This window comes from Gorilla gorilla, chromosome 10 (assembly GCF_029281585.2).
Source record: "Gorilla gorilla gorilla isolate KB3781 chromosome 10, NHGRI_mGorGor1-v2.1_pri, whole genome shotgun sequence".
Lineage (NCBI taxonomy): Eukaryota > Metazoa > Chordata > Mammalia > Primates > Hominidae > Gorilla > Gorilla gorilla.
The window spans coordinates 25,116,315-25,131,657 of record NC_073234.2 but is presented as its reverse complement, the minus strand read 5'-3'; positions in this window follow the sequence as shown (position 1 = coordinate 25,131,657).

Sequence of the window (15,343 nt, the reverse complement as noted above, 5' to 3'; positions counted from 1 at the left end):
ATATGTAACATGAGGCATTGATAGAAAAGGACTAGATCCTAGTGTAAATATCCTAATAGAAGGAGAGGTTCAAAGATGCTCTCCAGAACCAGTATTTCAGACTTTCTATGATAAACTAAATGTGCCAGTACCAGAGACTCCAGGAAAAACCGGAAATTTGTTTTTGCAATTAGCCAAGCATGTAGCCCAGTCTCTAAATGTCACTTCATGTTATGTTTGTAGAAGAACTGTAATAAGAGATCAATGGCCATAAGTAGCCCGAGAATTAGTTCCTACAGACCCAGTTCCTGATGAATTTCCAGCCCAAAAGAACCACCCTGACAATTTTTAAGTTCTAAAAGTCTCAATTATTAGACAGTATTGTATAGCTAGAGAAGGAAAAGGATTCACTCATCCTGTAAGGCAGCTTAGTTGTCTTAGGCAAAAGCTGTATAATGATACCACAAAAACAGTTACATGGTGGAGTTCCAATTACACAGAAAGAAATCCGTTCAGTAAATTTCCAAAGCTGCAGGCTGTTTAGGCCCACCCAGAATTCCACCAGGACTGGACGGCCCCCACTGGGTTATACTGGATATGTGGACACAGAGCTTATGCTAAGCTGCCTGATCAGTGGACAGGTAGCTGTGTAATAGGCACCATTAAGCCATCTTTCTTCTTACTGCCCATAAAAACAGGTGAACTTCTGGGCTTCCCAGTCTGTGCTTCCCGCGAAAAAAGAAGCATAGCCATAGGTGATTAGAAAGATAATGAATGGCCTCCTGAAAAAATCATACAATACTATGGACCCACCACTTATGCACAAGATGGCTCATGAAGATATCAAACCCCCATCTACATGCTCAACCGAATCATACAGTTACAAGCTGTTTTAGAAATTATTACTAATAAAACCAGTTGAGCTTTGACTGTTTTTGCCCGGCAAGAGACTCTTATGAAGAAATGCTATCTATCAAAATAGATTGGCTCTCGACTACTTGCTAGCAGCTAAAAGAGAGGTCTGTAAGAAATTTAACCTTACTAATTACTGTCTACACATAGATAATCAAAGGCAAGTAGTTAAAGACATAGTTAAAGATATAACAAAACTGGCACATGTATCTGTGCAAGTGTGGCACGGACTCAATCCAGGAGCCATGTTTGGAAATTGGTTCCCAGCAATAAGAAGATTTAAAACTTTTCCAATAAGAGTAATAATAGTAATAGGAACTTGCTTACTGCTCCCTTGTCTGATACCGGTATTTCTCCAAATGATAAAAAACTTTGTCGCTACCACAGTTCACCAAAATGCTTCAGCACAAGCATACTATATAAATCACTATCGATCTATTGCACAAAAAGACATAAGTAGCAAAAATAAGAGTGAGAACTTCCCCTAATAAAAAGTGAGAGTCTCAAATGGGGGAAATGAGGGAAGAGAGAGACCCCCTCATATTGTTTTATACTCAGTACCTGTTTTAAGAAAAAACAACAAGAAAGTAAAACCAAAGACAGGCAGCCCAGCACCAGGCCCGAAACCAGGCCTGGGCCTGCCTGGCCTAAACCCATTAGTTAAAAATCAACTCATAACTTAGAAACCGATGTTATTCATAGATTCCAGACATTGTATAGAAGAACACTGTGAAACTCCCTGCCCTGTTCTGTTTCTCTCTGACCACCGGTGCATGCAGTCCCTATCATGTACCACCTGCTTGCTCAAATCAATCACGACCCTTTCATGTGAAATCTTTAGTGCTGTGAGCCCTTAAAAGGGACAGAAACTGTGCATTCGGGGAGCTCAGATTTTGAGGCAGTAGCTTGCCGATGCTCCCAGATGAATAAAGCCCTTCCTTCCCCGACTTGGTGTCTGAGAGGTTTTGTCTGCGGCTCATCCTGCTACAATATAGTTTTTGTTTCTCATATAGTTATTAATTTGTCTAAACATTTCAATAGATGGCAGGGTCCTTTTTAGTCTTCTGATTCTGGGTTCTATTAATAGTTGTACTTACATAAAAAAGCTTTATGTAATTGTATCAATCGATTAAAAAAAGAAGTTGGCAAAATTCAGCAACCATTTATGATTAAAACTCTAGGAAGCCTAGGAATAAAAGAGAAATTACCTTAATTTGTTAAAGACTATCTGTAATAAACTACAGATAACCTCATATTTAATGGGGAAAGATTTGAATGCTTTCTCCGTAAGATTAGAAAAAAGGCAAGGATGGCCACTCTTGCCACTTTTATTGAATATCACAATAGAAGTTTTATTTAGTGCAATAAAACATGAAAAATAAATAAAAGGCATACAGATTGTAAAGAAAGAAATAAAACAGATCTCATTTGTAGATTGCATTGTTCATGCTTGGCTAAAGCAGAACAGTATTATGGTGCAACAGGCACTAAAAAGAACTGTAGGAAGATGTGACTTTGGAGAAGTACATGGGAGCCTCATCATATAGTAACTTGTGAACCACAGGGAAACCTTCACGTTTTACTGAGTGAGATAGGTAGTTGAAAATTTGCCATAAAGACTTACATCGTCAGACTTACATTTTTATAAATTCATTCTAAATGATGTGTGCAGAATAGACTATGGGGATGAGGAGATAGGTACAAGGACACTGGTCAAGAGCCTATCACAATAATCAGGTGAGAAATGAAAATGGCTTAGTTTGGGTTGGCAGCTATTTTTAAGGTAGATATATCTTTACCTTAAAAGTAAGCTATAGGGTCTTGCTATGTTGCCCAAGCTGGTCTTAAACTGGCCTCAAAAGGTAGAGAATATCTGGATATACTCTAAATTTATCTAGATGTATTGGATAGGTAATATGAAATGAAAATCAACTAGTAAGATGTATTCGATAATGATAATACTGAGGGAGAAGCTTGCATGAAGTAAAGACTAGGCTTTCAGCTTGAGTCATGTTAAGTGTAAAGTGCCTATTAACTATCATTGTAGGAATGTCAGGAATCCAGTTAGATACTTTAGGCTGGAAGTCAGGGGAGAGGCTAGGTCTATGATTGTTAGCAGTCCATAGATGAGACCAGAAGACATTGCCTAGGAAGTAAGCACAGATAAGAAGAGGTACAAGGACTGGGGTATTCCAAACTTTAGGGGGTGGAAAAAGGAAAAGGAACCACAAAAGAAAGTTGAGAAGGACCATTGCAAAAAAAAAAAAAAAAAAGAAAGAATAATCTGGGGTGGGGAGAGGGTTTCTTTTAAAGAAAGAATTTCAAGGAGGAAGCAATCAAGTATGTGAAATTCTACTGATAGTTGAGTATGGTGAAAACTAAGAAGAGATTTTTTTTTTTTTAAATAACTTACTCTCTGAAACCAGGCAAAAGCAAAATTTTCACGGAAGCTTAATAATATGAAGTGGAAAAGCTCCAAGTAGCTTTAATGAAGAGCAGTTAACTCCACAATCAGCTTGTTTGACCAAAGCTTTTAGATTAAGTAGCCAATGCAATTCTGAAGGTAGAAACAGAACACCAACCTTCTCTGGAACCCAGAATAAGTATAAGCCAGAAAATTACCCATTGTTTCTCTTAACAGTTCTGGCTTGAATGTGAAATGGGAAAAGTTCCCTTATCCCCTTGCAGGGTGTGAGATGGGGGTGTGGCTGGCTTCTTCAGTGCCTCCCTGCTCAAACCTCTAGGGGAGCTTACAGGCGGGCAGGCTGTGGGGTTCGGATCCCACAGCAATGTCTAGGGGTGAATGTTTGCAGCTGAAGCCCCAGTAGGCATGTGTTACAGTGTGCTCTTTTAGTTTTGCTCTTCTAGTTTAGCCGCTCTAGGTGCCTTGTGTTAGTCAACTCAATTAGACCCCTGCTTTATCACAAGGACAGTGGGCTTTCTGTATCCTGAGGTTCTTGCCTTGGTGTACTGGAAGAATCAGATCACATATGGGCTTGGAGAATGAGTGCAAGGTTTTATTGAGTGGAAATAGCTACCAGCAGATGGGAGAGTCAGAAGGGAGATGGTTTTCCCATGAAGTCAGGCTGCTCAGTGGCCCAGACTGTCCTCCAGCTGCCCCAGCCAAACTCTGCATTGTTCTGTCAGTCAGTGGCCTACCAGCATGCTGGTGCCTGTCAGTGTGTTCCTCTCAATGTCCAGCCACCTATGTGTTCCTCTCCCTGTGTGTTCCTCCGCTGATGTGCTCCTCTTGATGTCCAGTTGCTTCTGTATCTGCCTTGCTAGGGTCTCAGGTTTCTACAGGCACAGGATGGGGGCATGGCAGGCCAGGGTGGTCTTGGGAAATGCAACATTTGGGCGGGAAATGCAACATTTGGGCGGGAAATGCCTGTTCTCAGTTAGGTCCGTGGGTGTGGAGCCCTAGCCAGGACTAGCCAGGGTATGGAGCCCTAGCCAGCCATGTTCTTCCCTTCCTAGCACTCCCATATTCTTTCCCCTCTCTGAAGAGGTGTATCTAACTGCCATGAGAATATGGACAATGACCGGTCTTAGCTGCTTCCTGCTGACAGGGGGCATTCTTTTGGGGTAAACTGCTGTCGGATGCTTCCGAGAGGTCTACCTAGGGGTTCCTAGCAAAGCGGAGCCATCATCTGAGGCTCTGGTTGCCTGAACACTTGGAGTTTGATGGCTTCCAGGCATGAGAGAAAAAACAAGTTTTATAAGGTTAAGTATGCATGGGTTAAACATGTGTATTATTAAAGGAAAGAATTTAGTGCCAAATATTACAGACATAAGAAGAAAATATACTAACAATAACATTGTACCCCAACTTGTTTCACTCTGTTGAAAGAAATGAAACCTTGCACAGGAGCAAATAAACTTTACCAGAGAGATAACTGTTCTTGCCATATCTTTAGCAACTAACAGGTGTACCCTGGGAATTCTAGGGTTTGTGGGGTTGCATGGTGGCCATTAAAGCTTTTGCTCTTTTGTGTATTTCCTCTCTCCTTCCTGGGCCTCCCTGTCTGTATTATAAAAGACCAAGGTAGCCACTTTCAGGAGGTCCTCTAATGTACTAGCTGATCCCAGGGATCGTTTCTGCAACTTCCTCCTGATATCAGGAGCTGCCTGAGTAATAAATTTATACTAGCCTTCCATTATGCACACCTGAAAGTGTGTGCTTCTCCAGTCTTCCATCTCATCATTGGGATGCCATTTAGGGTCATTCACTGGTACTGCTTCTCTTCCAGTTGGATAATATTCGTCCCCTTCCCTGACGCTATATGTGATACAAAGCTCATTCCTAAATCTCTCTGCTGCTTGCAGAGTGGACTGTTTCTCAGTGTCCATCAGGGTCTGATTCAAAAGTAACATAATGTCTTTTCAAGAGAGTTCAAATATTTGGGTGAAATTCTGGAGAGCCTCTATCTATAAGGGTCATCTGAAAACTTGTCAATATCCTCCTTAATTTGCTTTAAGTCCTGTAGGAAGAAGGAGACCTGGACCTTACTGGGCCCAAATTCACTGGGCATCTGTTGGAGGGGCAGGAGTGAGACTGGGGCTTGTTTAGAGTGAGGATTTCTAGGAGGGGGCAAGTGAGAGGCTGAAGCTGGATAGGGACGTTGGGGTAGACCTGGAGGAGCAGGGCTTGAGGGAGCTGGCTCCCCTGTTGGGGGTGCCTCTAGGACTCATATCTTTAATTCTCTAGGCTTGCCCCTTGCAGCCTTCCCTAAGATGGCAAACAGGAGGGCTGGATCTATCTTACATTGTTAGCCAAGGTCTCGATTGCCTTGCAAGATATAGAAAGCCTGCATATATGTGGCCTCAGACCATCTGTCCTCATGTCTGCAGAAAAGTTCCAACTGCCAAGTGGTATTGAAATGAATGGTTCCTTCCTGAGGCCAACTCAGTCCTTCCTGTAAATCATAATTTGGCCAACCCTTTGTGCGTAGGGCTATGAGGTGTTTTTCCTCCAGATTCTGAGGGTCAAAGCAGTCCCAATGGTTCAGGATACACTCCAGAGGAGTATAAGCTGGAGGTGGTGAAGAGAACTGGTTGCCCATTCTGAAAGACAGGGAACAGAGGTGTCCATCATTCTCTTCTTTCAGCAAATACTCAGGGTGTGATGGAGAGAGAAAGCCAGCGTCCCCCTTCACTTTCCACCTTTTGTCCCTGAGCCCCAGTGACCTTGACCTTGGCAAGTGACATAGGTACCAATGCGGTAGGTACCCATGAAGTAGAGAAAATCTGGAGAATAGGAATTAACTGCCCTCATCTGTGCCTTCTTTTCTCCCTGCTGTTGGCAAACTTTGAGTTCCCTGGGCCTGTTTACGCCACGAAGCAAGGCCTCCTTCCATGGGGTGGAGGTTTCAATTGGCAGAAATTGGCTGCCCATTTATATTGTGCCCGTTGCCTGGCTTTGGATCCCTCAGACCTGGTTTTCCTTTTTAGGACCTCAGCCTGAAGCTTGGAATCAAGTTTGGGACTGAAAAGGCGTTTCAGAAGCTGTTTGTGTCCATTTAGAGAGTCTCAAGTATGCCCTGCTGAATTTGCAGTTCTCAGCCAGCAGGGGTCGTTTCACTGTTAACTTCCCTATCAGAAACAGTGTTAGAACGGGGAGCCCTCTCACTTAAAAAACAGAAAAATAGCTTAAGGGGCAAAAATGGGAGAGATTCTGAGGGAAGAACCACTTGCTTAGTGCAAGTGGGCCCTCCTAATCCTTATAACTTTCCCATTCTTCCCCCAGTTCAGACCAGATTTAATTCCTTGGCCAGGGACGTTCCATTGGCACGGCAGGTAAGAAGCACCTTGTAGAGTCCTGGTTACTGCCCCAGCTTCCTCCCACCCTCCCTGTGGGTGTTGAACTTGGCCTTTGCCTGCTGTGGGCACACCCAGGCACCCGAACTGGGAGGAAAAAGGGTAACGGGAGGTGCCCTGAGCCATGTGTACCTGTGGCTGTTGACATGGAGGCATACATGGCACCTCCAGGAACAATTGGTCTGACTTGCATCTTTGTTGACTGAGCCAAATGCTCATTTTACTTAGTAAAATTGCTGCAGCCTGTAACAAAACTCTTAACATTATAAAGAAAGAGATAGCCATTTTGAACCATGTGAGAGAGACAAGAGACAAAGAGAAAACAGAGCATCTTACCCACAGAAAGAGAAGTGGCAGGGTTTTGGAAGAAAATCAGACCCCACAGTTTTGTATTTGCTCATACTCAACTTCTGAGATCCTGGAAAAGCCCCCATTTGAAATGGGAAAAGTTCCCTTGTCCCCTTGCAGGGCATGTGATGGGGGTGTGGCTTGCTTCTTCAGTGCCCCACTGCTCAAATCTCTAGGGGAGCATACACAGGCAGGCAGGCTGGGGAGCTCCAACCTCATGGCAGTGGGGCAGAAGTGGAGCCCTAGCCAGAGACCACACCCTCATCTACCTAGCACTTCCTTTCCCCCACTCCATATCATTTAAATGGACCATGTTCTTCCCTTCCCAGCACTCCCATATCAAATGTACGTGTAAACATTTAAGAAATCTTGGCTTTAATTCTAATAAAATGATAAAATTACTATGTAATTTTAGATGCTAATACTTCTAATTTTGTATAAAACTTTTATAATCTTTATCCTTCATAATTTTTAGATTGGTGAGATTTGCCAGAACTTTAAACTGGTATCTACTGCATGCCTACATCATAATTTTATTTAGTCATTTTACTAGAATTAAAACTCAAATTTCTGGTACTCCAATTAATCCTTCAGCTTTTTCAAATGAACATAAAATACACCTATGCACATAAATTATAAAATCTAGAAGAAATGGATAAATTTCTGGACAAATACACCTTCCCAAGACTGAACCAGGGGAGAAATTGAATCCCTGAAAGACCAATCATGAGTTCTGAAATTGAGCCAGTAATAAATAGCCTACCAACCTCCCCAGAAAAGCCCAGGACCAGATGGATTCACAGGTGAATTCAACCAGATGTATAAAGAAAAGCTGGTACCATTCCTACTGAAACTATTTCACAAACTTGAAAGAAGTGACTTCTCCCTAACTCATTCTATGAGGGCAGCACCATCCTGATACCAAAACCTGGCAGAAATACAAACAAAAAGACAACTTCAGGCCAATATCCTTGATGATCATATGCAAAAATTCTCAACAAAATACTGACTAACTGAATCCAGCAGCACATTGAAAAGCTTATTCACCACAATCAAGTCGGCTTCATCTTTGGGATGCAAGGTTGGTTCAACATACACCAATCAATAAATGTAATTCATCACATAAATAAAACTAAAGACAAAAACCACATGCTTATCTCAGTAAATGCAGAAAAGGCTTTCAATAAAATTCAATATCCCTTCATGTTAAAAACTCTCAATATACCTGGTATTTAAGGAACAGACATCAAAATAATGAGTCATATATGACAAATCTACAGTCATATCATATTAAATGGGCAAAAGCTCAAAGAATTCCCCTTGAAGACTGACACAAGACAAGGATAACCTCTCTCACTACACCTTTTCAACATAGTATTAGAAGTTTTGGCCTGGGCAATCAGGCAAGGGAAAGAAATAAAGCATATTCAAATAGGAAGAGAGGAAGTAAAATTGTCTTTGTTTGCAGATGACATGATTCTATATTTGGAAAATCCCATCATCTCAGCCCAAAAGCTTCTTAAGCTGAGAAGCAACTTCAGCAAAGTCTCAGGTTACAAAATCAATTTGCAAAAATCACTAGCATTCCTACACACCAGCAACAGGCAAGCAGAGAGCCAAATCACAATTGCTACAAAGAGAACAAAATACCTAGGAATACAGCTAACAAGAAAAGTGAAGGGCTTCCTCAAGGAGAAGTACAAACCACTGCTCAAAGAAATCAGAGAAGACACAAACAAATGGAAAAACATTCCATGCTTATGGATAGGAAGAATCAAGATCTTGAAAATGGCCGTACTTCCCAATGCAACTTACAGATTCAATAGAAAAATACCTATTTTAAAATGTATATGGAATAAAATTTATACGGAATAAAAAAGAGCCTGAATAGCCTGAATAATATTAAGCAAAAACAGCAAAGCCAGAGCCATCATACTACCCAATTTCAAACTATACTACAAGGCTACAGTAACCAAAACAGCATGGTACCGGTACAACAACAGACACATAGACCAATGGAACAGATTAGAGAATTCAGAAATAAGACCACACACCTACAACCATCTGATCTTTGACAAACCTGACAAAAATGAGCAATGGGAAAGGATTCCCCTGTAAATAGTGCTGGGAGAACTGGCTAGCCATATGCAGAAAATTGAAACTGGGACCCTTCCTTATATCATATACAAAAATCAACTCAAGATGGATTAAAGGCTTAAGTGTAAAACCCAAAACTATAAAAACCATAGAAGAAAACCTAAGCAATAACATTCAGGATATAGACACAGGCAAATATTTCATGACAAAGATGCCAAAAGCAATTGTAAGAAAAGGAAAGATTGACAAATGGGATCTAATTAAACTAAAGATCTTCTGCACAGCAAGAGAAACTATCAACAGAGTAAACAACCTACAGAATGGGATAAAATTTTTGTAATTCATGCATCTGATAATGATCTAATATCCAGCACTTATAAGTAACTTAAACAAATTTACAAAAAAAAAGACCTCATTAAAAAGTAAGCAAAGGACATGAAAAGACATTTCTCAAAAGAAGACATACATGTGGCCAACAATTATATGAAAAAAAGCTCAATATCACTGATCATTAGAGAAATGCAAATCAAAACCACAGTGAGATACCATCCCACACAAGTCAGATGGCTATTATTAAAAAGTCAAAAAATAATAGATGTTGGCAAGGTTGTGTTGAAAAAGGAATGCTTTTACATTGTTGGTGGGAGTGTAAATTAGGTCAACCATTGTGGAAGACAGTATGGCAATTTCTCAAAGACCTAGAGACAGCACTGCTATTCGACCCAGCAATCCAATTACTGGGCATATACCCAAAGCAATAAAAATTGTTCTATAATAACTACACACACACACATATGTTCATTGCAGCACTATTCACAATAACAAAGACACAAAATCAACCTAAATGCGCATCAACGATAGACTGGATAAAGAAAATGTGGTACATATACACCATGGAATACTATGCAGCCATAAAAAGGAACAAGATCATGTCCTTTGCAGAGACATATATGCAACTAGATGCCATTATTCTTACTAAACTATCACAGGAATGGAAAACCAAATACCACATGTTCTCACTTGTAAGTGAGAGCTAAATGATGAGAACACATAGATACCTAGAGGGAAATAACAAAAACCGGGGCCTACCAAACAGCAGAGGGTGAAAGGAGGGAGAGAATTAAAAAAATAATGGATACTAGGCATAATACTTGAGTGATAAAATAATCTGTACAATAAATCTCCATGACATGTGTTTACCTATGTAACAAATCTACAAATCCTGCACATGTATCTCTGAACTTAAAAGTTAAAAAAAGCAAATGAACATAACTTAATCCCTATTCCTCTCTATATGAAAATTGTGAAATAACTGTGACAATGCAGCAACATTTTCACAAGAAATTGTTTAAGGCCTTGGAGCACAGAATATGTAATATTTGTTAAGAAAGTGTCATAATTATATACAGAAAATATTTATTGGAAATTCTCCTTGTGCAATTAAAATTCTAAAGATGTAAAAATCAAGTATTTCATATTAATAAAATATTAAGGTACTATGAACTTACCATAAATTTGACTCTGATTTGGCAATTACCTAAAGAAAATACAAGATACGTCTTGTAAACTAAATGATTCATCATTGAAAATAAATGTTAACACATTGTTTAACATCACTAGTTTTCTAGCTCCTTCTTTCAAGATAAAATAAGCTTTAATGTAACTTATAAATGTATTCAATTAAAGAGTAACATTAAGGTGGAAAATATCATACATATGTTCACCTTGCTACTAAAACACAATACATAGAATATGTTGAGGTCTCCACTGTAGAATATGCAAGTCAATAAAATCAGCAAATAAAATTGACAAAAGGTGATTATTTCTTATTAAAAAAAGAAAATCATTTACACTTAGTCTTAAAGTTTTAAAGCAGGATATTCCAGTTTTAAGACAAAGAAATGACAAATATGTATACATATATATATATACTGGCAAGTGTTCTTTAGACATTAAAAGACCTAGGACAGGCTGAGCTCAGTGGCTCACAACTGTAATCCAAGCACTTTGAAAGACCAAGGCAGGTAGATTGTTTGACCCCAAAATTTTGAGACCAGCCTTGGCAACACGGTGTAGTTCTGTCTCTACAAAAAATTCAAAAATTAGTCAGGTATAATGGCACATGCCTGTGGTCCCAGCTGCTTGGGAGGCTGATGTGAGAGGATCACCAGAGTTTGGGAAGCTGAGGCTGCAGTGAGCTATGATCATGCCACTGCACTCCAGCCTGAGCAACAGAGTGAGACCTTGTCTCAATAAATAAATAAATAAATAAATAACCTAGCACAAATTCTTTTAAGAGTGTGTGTGTATGTGTGTATATATAAATATTTTTTTACAAATATCCTCCAGTAGTATGAAGTTGATTAGTACAATGGAGGAACAACATTTAACAGCTGTCCTGTGCCTTAAGGGACATAAATCTTGATTGTCCATTCATAGATATTGTATTTAAAGGAACAATGACTTTACTCTATTCAGTTTAGTAGCAACTTCTCCAGAATGGATTGCAGTCAGAAACTGTCAGATCTCTTTTGGGTGAGAACTTTGGAACGTTAAAAATTCTGTCTCTTAAAAATGAATGATGGTCAGGTAGTTGCATGCAGTAATTAGGATTTCTGTTTATTATAAGTAGAGATTTTTTTCTGGGTTGTCTACTAGTTTAGTTATAGAACAAGTCTTCTCTTCCTCTGTGTTGATTGGAACCTTGGCAGATACACCTTCACTGATTTTACTGAAATTTACTGTTCCACTAAAGTAAGGGTAAAAAGAGAAGGAACGGAATAGAAAACTTTCAGTCTTCAGATTTAATGCTACTAACTCATTAGCAGACCCAGTTTTCAGAGTTACTAGAGGAGTAGAGATGTCTACAGATTTCTGACTAATGTCATCATTAGTTTTCTTTTTAAATTGTGCTGTGGAGGAAAGTTAGTTATTTTACATAAGAGAGAAAGGGTTTGCTCTGAGAGAAGCAGCATATAACTTTCCACCTCTATATTTTAATGTACCTTTTGAGTAGGGTTAGGAGCAGTGTTGGTGATATGGGTGGGAAGCAGGGAAATACTGGGCAGAAGAGGGCTGTCCCCAGCAAGAGCCACACATCCTCAAGCCTGGGACCACAGACCAAAATGAGAACATGCATTTCCTGCTTTCCCACTCACATGTTGCTTTTTGGCCCACCCCACACCCCATCCTCTACCCATAAAAACCACAGGCCCCATCACCAGAGCGGCAGAGCAGCAGAGCAGCGGAATAGCAGAGTGACAGAGAAAGAAAGAAAAGCAGCAGCAGCCGGATGTCAGAGAGAAGCAGTTTGAGCTCAGAGGGACAGCTTGATGGTGGGACCTCGGAGAAGAGTTTGTCTGAACTCCAGGGGAATACCACCTTCCCATTCCATCCACTTTCCAGCTCCCTATCCCGCTGAGAGCCACTTCCATCCCTCAATAAAATCCTCCACATTCACTACCCTTCAATTTGTTTGCATGACCTGATTCTTCCTGGACGCTAAACAAGAACTGAGGTACCAAGAGGGCAGGTCCAAAAGGCTGTCACCCTGACCCTCCACTGAGCTGTTAAATACTTAAGTCATCTGTGGATAGAAAAGCTAAAAGAGCACACTGTAACACTCACCCTCTGGGGCTTGAGGGGTCATGGGAACCCCCCTAGATGCTGCCATCGGGCAGCACAGAGTTCTACTCCTGCTGGCACACAGAAGCCCTCATCCTGGTCCCTACACCCACTCACCTGTGAGTTTCCCCTCTCATGAGGGGTTGAGAGCTGTGGGCTGAGTAAACAAGCCAACTCCTTTGCAACTCCTGCAAAGAGGCCAGGGAAGTATCCCGTTTCATCAACACTCTTGGCAGGTGCCAATGTCCTCTCATCTTTTCTGCTTTTGCAAGAAAAAAAAGAAATTGATTTTTTATGTAGATTTGAAAACTTCTAGGTTTTAACTCCAAAATATTGTTTATATCTCCAAATTTAGCACAAATGGAGTTGTACCAGTCTCTCTCATTCTGGAGTATGTTTTAGAAGATTAGTCAATGCACCTTCAGCCATGCTCAGTGCACTGTGTGCCTGATGCTTCATTCCTAGGTGAGAGTTTGGCCTAGGTGAGTAGTCATTCCAGCTCTCAGTACATACTTTCTTTTCATTGTATTTGAAGGTTTAGGATTGAATTTGTAGTCATCTATAAAATGGATGATTCTTTATACAAGAAGTAGTTGCAATTTTATCAATCCCTTCCAAAGGAGTAAAGAGAGCATCATTACACTGTGCCTTTTGCCTTTTTTTTTTTCCTTTTGTATGTTTGGGTTGATTTAATTTTGGGTTCAATATTGATGAAACAATTAATTTCCTTGGAACACCTTCATGATCAGTTTTACATACCTGATAATTTGATCATCTGCCAACTTCCATGACAACATCATTACTTTTGGAAACATCTCTTACATTGATCTCTGTTCTCCTAACCCCATTGTTCATATTATTTCCTGTGTTAATTGGATACTTATTTCATTTCATAATTCTATTTGAACCCAACAACTTCAAGATTCTTACACAATTGACTACCATCTCTTCGTTGTTTATATGATGTACCATAACATGTGGTTCTCCATCTGTCTTCACAGTTCCTTGTTTTACTCCTTGGAGTTTTGTGAGAAATCTCTAGCACCATTGTCAAGGACTTAGGATCTTTTTTTGGAGGGGGCCATATTTATCCTATCTTTTGGCATTGCACTCAGTTCATTTTTATCTATATCTCTTCAATTCTGGATTAAGTGTCTATTCCAAATTGTAGTGATGCTATAGCTTCATTAGACATTTTTGGGCAATCAGAGATAGAGGTTTCACTTGTCAGTATGAGGCAGAGCACTGTTCATAATTTCAGCAACACTTTGGGAATTCACTACGTAAGAAGGTGCTACCCCTTGGATGTAGGCAAGTTCACGTTGCACGCTTTGGGAATGTAGGTTCAAAGGCAATAGATCTTTTGTCTTCTTAGGTGAATCTGATGGCAAGAGTTTGAAATATGCAGTTTGAGCATTATACTGAACCTCATAAAAGTCACATCTAAGGCTTTCTTGTTAGATGTGTTGCAGGAGCACTTGCAGTTTGCTCCTGCTTTTTGTCATTTGGAAAAAACAACCTAATTTTAAAACTGTCAAGTGAAGTGTGATGGCTAATTTTATATGTCAACTTGATTGAGATAAGGTATACTCAGCAGGGAAAGCATTACCTCTGGATATGTCTATGAGGACCGGTGTGACAGAGCTGATATTTTATAAAAATATGTTTTTTCTGTGATCTGATATTTCATGCAAATGAATCAACATTATTTTAACAAAGCTGTATTTTAGTTCTATTCCCTTTTGTTTGCAGAAAACTGATAAGAGAAGCACAATCATATTGGGCTTTAGATCTTAGCCTCCTGCCAAGGAAATTATGGAATCTTTGTGAATTGTGGTTGGTTACATAGTTTATAAGCCAGAGATTTAGTTTCCTCTTCTTACTTATGTAGGAAGTACAAGCTTCCTAGTATTCTCTTCTGCAAGCTAGAGAACCAGGAAAGCCAGTGTTGTAATCTAGTCTGAGTCGAAAGCCTTAGAACCAGGAAATGTCTTCCTGACCAATACATGAAGTATTATTAAAATATGCCTAAATAAAACAAAGCATAATTCTCAGTGTAAGGCCAAAGGTCTGGGAAACTGGGGAACTCCAATGTCTGAGAGTAGGAAGAAATGGATGCCCTAGCTTTAGAAGAGAATAAATTTACCCTACCTGACTTTTTGCTCTTTTTGGGTAGGACCTGCACGGATTGGATGATGCCTGCCAACACTGGTGAAGGTAGATCATCTTTACGCAGCTTAGTGATTCCAACATCAATCTCTTTCAGAAAAGCCCTCATAGACACATCCAGAGATAATGCTTTCCCTGCTGAGTATACCTTATCTCAGTCAAGTTGACATATAAAATTAGCCATCACACTTCACTTGACAGTTTTAAAGTGTTTTCAAAATGACTGTTACTTAAAACAGAAAGCCAATCATCTTTTACATAATTGAGACCCACCCTGAAGAATAAGAGATAGCTGTAATATATTTACAGTTCGCTGCCTTTCAAAGTGTTTATTCAGAATTATACTAGAAGTAATTTCATGAAAATAATATTTTATTGTGCAACCTTTTCATTCTAT